At 37.1% G+C, this 7,500-nt stretch overlaps 1 protein-coding gene across 3 annotated transcripts in view; it reads right to left on the bottom strand.

The window, feature by feature from the left end:
• The window catches only part of LOC113814212 (E3 ubiquitin-protein ligase LRSAM1), a 20,711-nt gene extending 18,181 nt beyond the window's left edge, over nucleotides 1-2,530 (bottom strand). The window contains exon 1 of one of the 3 annotated variants that reach the window (XM_027366248.2): nucleotides 2,245-2,530. The gene's annotated coding sequence lies outside the window, so the exon portion shown is untranslated. The other 2 variants (XM_070133122.1, XM_027366247.2) reach the window with 2 other exon arrangements.
• Between the last annotated feature and the right edge of the window lie 4,970 nt (nucleotides 2,531-7,500).

Here is a 7,500-nt window from a genome sequence, read left to right as displayed (position 1 = left end):
CCCATAATAATAGCTATAACAACACCAAAAATAATAAAACAAAACCAAAACAAAAGAAGAAAAATAATAAAATATATATAAAAAATAAATGCAAAATTAAAATAAAAGTGAAAATATAATAAAAGGCAAAAAATAATAATAATAATAACAATATGATGATGATGATGATGATGATGATGATGATGATGATGATGATGATGATGATGATGATGATGATGATGATGATGATGATAATAATAATAATAACAAATAAAATGATAGTAATAATAAGAGTAATAATAAGAATAGTAGCAGCAGTAGTGATGATGATGATGATGATGATGATGATGATGATGATGATGATGATGATGATGATGATGATGATGATGATGATGATGATGATCGTTATTATTATGATGATTATTATTAATGAATAATAATAAAAACAAAAACAAAAAATTCTCAAAAATAAAATAACAATGATAATTGTGGTAATAATAATAATAATAATAATAGTTATTACTGTGCCAATCAACCCTACTTATCATAATAATATCAATAATGCTGATAACAACAATGCTGATACCTGCTACTAATAATACTTATAATCAGCAATAGTAACCTCAATACATAAAAAAATATGAATAAATAAGTGAAATAAAAATCATAGCAATTATAATAATTATGATAACATTGGTGAATATGCACAATAAATGTGGTAATAATTATCAAAAAAGACAAGAAAATGGTGGTAATATACAGCAACTTAGCCGGCAACACGCTAAAGAAAATTCCCCCTGCGACCATACCTTTCAAACAAAAGCAATGATAGAATTTCAAAAATTTCACGCCCCACGTGGACCTTGAAATGTGCACATGCATGCATCAGGAGAGTTCTTTTTTTTTTCTTTTAATATGTACATGAAATCAAGAATGCATACATGAGTAAGAAGACTGAGCATGAGATGTTGCATGCAAACTGCAGAGTTAGCAAACTGGCTTCTAATCATGTGATTTTTCATGAATGAACCAGGTCACTGGCTTAATTTCATTGAATATGATGAATGGGTTCATCACTGAAAATGAAGTTTACATATTTTTTTGTTTAATATACTAAATAATTTAGAAATATTCTGGGTACTGGTAAGTCACTTGTATTTTTGAAAAAGCTTACTAAACAGTTCTATTCTATAATTATTATAAATCTAGCTAAAAGGAAAAATAATGTATTGCATTCCATAATGGACAATACAATCAATATATGAGCAAGTTTAATTCAGAAGATTAGTCAAATGCTGAATTCTATATATCATTGACATATCTGTTTTATCATTTCGTTACAAGCTTTCAGAAAAATGTCTAAACCATGTTTTCTCTCCATCACTTCATCACAATCAGTATTTTTAAGAGTAGAGAACATGCAGTCAATTCTTTCCTATTCAGTGAAACACAGATTATAAACATCATGTATCGCTGAATTCACTGTTCTCACAATCATTCATATTCCTGTTAATTTCTTTGGTTGTTTAACTATAAATCAAATACTGTTAAGGTTATAAACACATAATGCATGTTATATATTGTGGAACATATTATTATCCATTTGATATTCTTTCATATCTGAAGACAAAACTTATAATGGTTGTATATGTAACTGGACCATATCAATAACTCCACTGTATCAATAATTCCACTGTGACTGTGAAAGATCTATGTTATTGACATCCATTGATCATAGTAAGTAATAGCACATCAGTTCCACAGAATTCCCTTAAAGGACAACCATCTGTTAGCTTCCTTCATCACAGTTCACTGTATTCCTGTATCGCTTAACATATGACGTCACCATAACCCCTACTAATCAAAGGCTCTTCCCCGTTTGCTGTGGTCCAACAGAGCAAATTTGCCCTTGTAGTAACGTAAACAAGAAAAACGTGAATTCCATACGCTTATCAGTTTCCAAGACAGGTATGATCTTCAAGATTGCTCCCACAGTTCACGAGAGTAAGAGCCACGTGCAGTGCCACTCGCCACGCGCAATAATATGTGCCTTGGCCCTGAGGCGGGGGAGGGAAGGGAAGGAGGAGGCCTGAGTGCCAGCCCTCGTCGGGTCCTCGTGACTGCGTCGACGGGCCTGCGAGCTCAGCCCTAAACCCAATGCTGCCACAGGCTCATTCATCACCCCTATGCTCACTCCAGGGCCCGTAACACCGTCGCTCAGCAGTAACGTGGTGTAACACGGTGCTAGCGCTAACATCGTCGTACCTTCATGATAACGCATTCTTCCCCGTCTGTTACTCCGAATTCACACACGTATGATGACTCACGGCAGGACACAATGTAGAGTGATCGCTGTGTCTTCCCCTTCTGGAGGAATTGTATTTCTGGCAACCTCTAACAACTGCAGCACCCAGGCGCAGTCGACTCCTTCTTTCTGATCAATATCGTACGCGGAAAACTTGAAAGGCTGTGTGAAAGACCTTCCAGCATGGAGACTGGAACTATGATTACCGGAACGCTGCTACTCTGCAATGCTCCTGGCTGCGGAAGGGAGTGGTCTCGGGCATGCAGCATAAGTCGTAATTTTCTTGTCGCTGGCATTAATTTCCTCAGCTCAGTTTAAGGATTATTATCATTGCACACATATTTACGTATGTATAAACAGTACTTACTAATTACACATAATGCAAACTATCTTTTCATGAAATCTTAACTGACCAGAATGTACAAGCCATGCATGTTTTTGCATGTCTATAATAGCTTCAGTGAAAATGCTAAGATAGCGTATACCAAACATGAACATGAAAAAGATTTTTTATTTTATGAAATACGAAATTATAGATTGAAAGTAAGTATGATACAGACTATGTTTTCGTTGTTCTACACACGTTTATGTGATTAAGGATTTTTCATCGGAACACCAAAATGTATTCTGTAAACTGAAAGGTCCCAGAATATCTAATTCATATTTGTCCTACCTAATATGAGAATATGCAACAGATTAGTCCATTATGACAGACATAACACGAAATACAACAGTCGCTTTCTCGACATTTGGCCTCAAAGATAGAGGCGCGAGTAAAAATATTCCTTTCTCATATAGTTTAACAATAGTGGTTCCCAACCTTTTTCACTCTGTGGCCCCCGATCAATTAATAAGTAAAGTCCATGAACCCGTTCAGTGTCCGCCATCTTCTCAGATTCAGTTATTACTAGTTATAAGTAGTGTAATGCTGTCAGTATCTATAGGACAAGAACACTTTGTGGAAATTTATCTTTAAGTGAGAGATGATTTTATGTAGGTACTGTAAGTTAGATGAAATCGTTTAATTCGACGTCAAAATGTTCATATTACTACATGTCCCCACAGAAAAGTACCCCGTGAATAATCAAGTGACTTACATTCGTTGAGACGGTTCAAGGCTTCTTTGAAAGTCAATGTGATTACAGATATTGTGACACGAATATGATAAAGATTGCAAAGAAAATTATGTATGTATTCAGATGAAATAAGTGGCGAGTTTATTCATGCCTGTTCTTAAACGAGTAAAAGTAAATAATGACAAAATTCACTCCGGAATCGAAAAAAATATGTGCTCCACTACATTCTAACTCAGGAAGGAAGGCCTATAGCTATATTCCCATCTTGCTTTCTTGTGGTAGTCCCGAGGGCAGATGTTGGCAAGAAATATACTCGTAAAAATAGGATTACATAAATTGAAAACCAATAGTTGGAAGCTGTGTAAGCGACTGTTTTTTTATTTCATAGGGAGAGGCCGGATTTATGAAACTGTCTGGCATGGAAAGTTGACAGAAACTTAATCTTATGGGTTTAAATAAAAGTCGTTTATTTGTGTATATTTTCATAGCAGCCATTTTTATCTTCAGGGAAGACATCTCAAAGAGTTAGTCTCACCAATTTTTGAAGTATAAGAGTAGGGGAAAAAATAAGAGAAAGTACTTAAGTTTATTTTAAGAAACCAGAAGTCCAGTCAGGGAATGTGTGTAGGTATTGCGTGAGAGGAAGAGAGTTATAAATATCGAAAATTAATTTCTCTCTCCTCTTTCTCTCTCTCTCTCTCTCTCTCTCTCTCTCTCTCTCTCTCTCTCTCTCTCTCTCTCTCTCTCTCTCTCTCTCTCTCTCTCTCTCCCCCTACCCCTACCCCTACCCCACCCCCTTCCCCTCCCTCCCTCTCTCCCTCTCTCTCCCTCTCTCTCTTTCTTTCTCGCTCTCTCTCTCTCTATCTATCCATCTACCTATCTTTCTCTTCATCAGTCTATCCCTTTTTTCTGCCTCATTCCCCCCTCACTCCCTCTCTCCCTTCTCATCAGTAGTTCTCGATCAGTTCCCGTCTACTAAGTGGGTATTTTCCACCTCCGGTCATATATCGTTCCGCATCAATCGCTCCATTTTTCTTTCAAACCGTGGGGATGGGTGACAGGCCGTTGTGAGCAGAATAAAACATGGGGAATGGCCGAAGTGATATCACGGAAGGGGGCTGGCGGGGAAAGAGGAGAAGGAAGAGGAGAGGGGGTGTTTCAGAAGACTGTGGTTGGGGATTTTTTTCCCTCTTTTTTGAAGGGGTGGATTACATTTCGGATTACAAGGGATTGGCAAGCTCTCCTGGTCCTCCGCGAGACTTATGGTGACAACTAGGAGATCTAACCTTTAGATCGGGAACACTGATTGGAAATGCAAAAGAGGATTTTTAGCCCTTTTTTATACAGGTAACGGTTGGCACCATTTTCCCCCGGGGCCATCGCTTATGGGATAGGGGATGGGTGTTCAGTCCCATTCTTTCCTTAGGCTTCCGTCTCGCAGCCCCCCCCCCCCTCTCTCTCTCTCTCTCTCTCTCTCTCTCTGTCTCTCTCTCTCTCTCTCTCTCTCATCTCTCTCCCTCTCCTCCGCAATCTCTCTCTCTCTCCTCTCTCTCTCTCTTCTCTCTCTCTGACTATCTCGACCCCCCCCTCTCTCTCTCTCTCTCTAAACCCCCACCTCTCTCTCTCTCTCTCTCTCTCTCTCTCTCTTAACCCCCACCTCTCTCTCTCTCTCTCTCTCTCTCTCTCTCTCTCTCATCTCTCTCTCATCTCTCTCTTCTCTCTCTCTCTCTCTCTCTCTCTCTCTCTCTCTCTGACTATCTCGAACCCCCCCCTCTCTCTCTCTAACCCCCCACCCCTCTCTCTCTCTCTCTCTCTCTAACCCCCTCTCTCTCTCTCTCATCTCTCTCTCTCTCTCTCTCTCTCTCTCTCTCTCTCTCTCTCTCTCTCTCTCTCTCTCTCTCGTCTCTCTCTCTCTCTAAACCCCCACCTCTCTCTCTCCTCTCTCTCTCCTCTCTCTCTCTCTCTCTCTCCTCTCTCTCTCTCTCTCTCTCTCTCCTCTCTCTCTCTCTCTCTCCTCTCTGTCTCTCTCTCTCTCTCTCTCTTCCCATCTCTCATCATCTCCTCTCTCTCTCTCTCTCTCTCTCTCTCTCTCTCTCTCTCTCTCTCTTCCTCTTCCTCTTCCTCTTCTTCTCCCTCTCCCTCTCCCTCTCCCTCTCCCTCTCCCTCTTCCTCTTCCTCTTCCTCTCCCTCTGTCCCTCTCTCCCTCTCTCTTTTCATTCGTCTCTCCGTACCTTTGTCTTAGACGATGGCCAAGGAAAGACACAAAGGTGGATCTCAGATTTTTCCACTAATAAAATGAAAGCCCAAGGTTAACCTAGAAACGCGTTCTTACCTCACAGAACCCTTTACCAATAATGGAACCAGCGGCAACCGGTTTGCATATCCGCCGTGGCTAAAGCTACGATTTGGCCTCAGTACTTATGTTTCAACCAATATGTGCGGTAATTGTGTACACATTCTGATATGCTCATACATTAATACATGCGTATTTGTATATATATATATATATATATATATATATATATATATATATATATATATATATATATATATGTGTGTGTGTGTGTGTGTGTGTGTGTGTGTGTGTGTGTGTGTGTATGAATATGTATGTATATGTGTATATATATATATATATATATATATAAATATATATATATACACATATATATACATATAATATATATATATATATATATATATATATATATATATATATATATATATATGTATGTATGTATATAGATATGTATGTATATGTACATATATGTATATATATATACATATATGTATATATACATATATATATATATGTGTGTGTGTGTGTGTGTGTGTGTGTGTGTGTGTGTGTGTGTGTGTGTGTGTATGTATGTACATGAATATGTAAGTATATGTATATATATATATATATATATATATATATATATATACATATATATACATATATATATATATATATATATATATATATATATGTATGTATGTATGTATATAAATATGTATGCATATGTATATATATATATATATATATATATATATATATATATATATATATATATGTGTGTGTGTGTGTGTGTGTGTGTGTGTGTGTGTGTGTGTGTGTGTGTGTGTGTGTGTATATATATACATATATACATATATAGATTGATAGATAGATATATGGGTATATATATATGTATATATGTATATATATATATATATATATATATATATATATATATATATATATATATAAACATGCAAGCACACACATGTAAATGTTCAGACATACATACACAAATGTAGGTACGTCCATCCATACAAGTACATACACACATGCATGTAAGCACATCAACATGCACACATGTATTCACACACATACATGAAGGCACATAGATATTATACATGAAGATCCATGCAAACTATACTGTGTATACTGACTCCAAAACGAGGCGGATAAATATCTTTATGTGGGTTGGCATCTACATTTGGCATCTACATATTTTGCAGTTCTCTTGTCAAGCGACCGAATTATACTTGCTTGCTTGCATTCTTGACTCTTTTGGCACCCTGCTTGCACATGTAAGCAAGTCTTGTAAAATTGTAAAATGATGTTTGAGTTATATATCTTCTGATTTTTTAAAATAATAAATCACCAAAATTCCTGAAAGAAAAGTCTTGAGAATTTAGGCAAGAACTTTCCTTGCTTAAAACGCTTTTATTTTTCGGAAGAAGCTAAGACGAGAAGTATGTGTGATGTACAGGGAATGGTTCGCGGGTTCGGGGTGTTAACGTACGAATCCATTATCTGCATGAAGCCTTGGTGAAGAATTGATATCAAATATAACTATCTGGTATTGACTTCTGGTGGATACCTATATATAACGGACATTATGAAGGAATATGCAAAGTTGTCGAGATGATGTCTTGAAACAAGTCACGTGATTTCTTATTCTTCATCTTCTTCAAGTCAGCTTAGTGGCCACAGCTGCACCATTGTGTAACCGAACTTAGCCAAGCCTCTCCTGCATTCAGAAGGGATTATACAAAATAAATGGAATTTACATGAATGTGGCAAGGCGCATGGCAATGCAAAGGAAAAGTAGTTTGTTTTTTGTCATTACAGACCCAGTTTTGCGTATCCTCAGCTGGGCGATAACATGA

The sequence above is a fragment of the Penaeus vannamei genome, chromosome 18 (assembly GCF_042767895.1).
Source record: "Penaeus vannamei isolate JL-2024 chromosome 18, ASM4276789v1, whole genome shotgun sequence".
Lineage (NCBI taxonomy): Eukaryota > Metazoa > Arthropoda > Malacostraca > Decapoda > Penaeidae > Penaeus > Penaeus vannamei.
The sequence above is the reverse complement of the archived record's forward strand: the minus strand, read 5'-3'. Positions and strand labels throughout refer to the sequence as shown.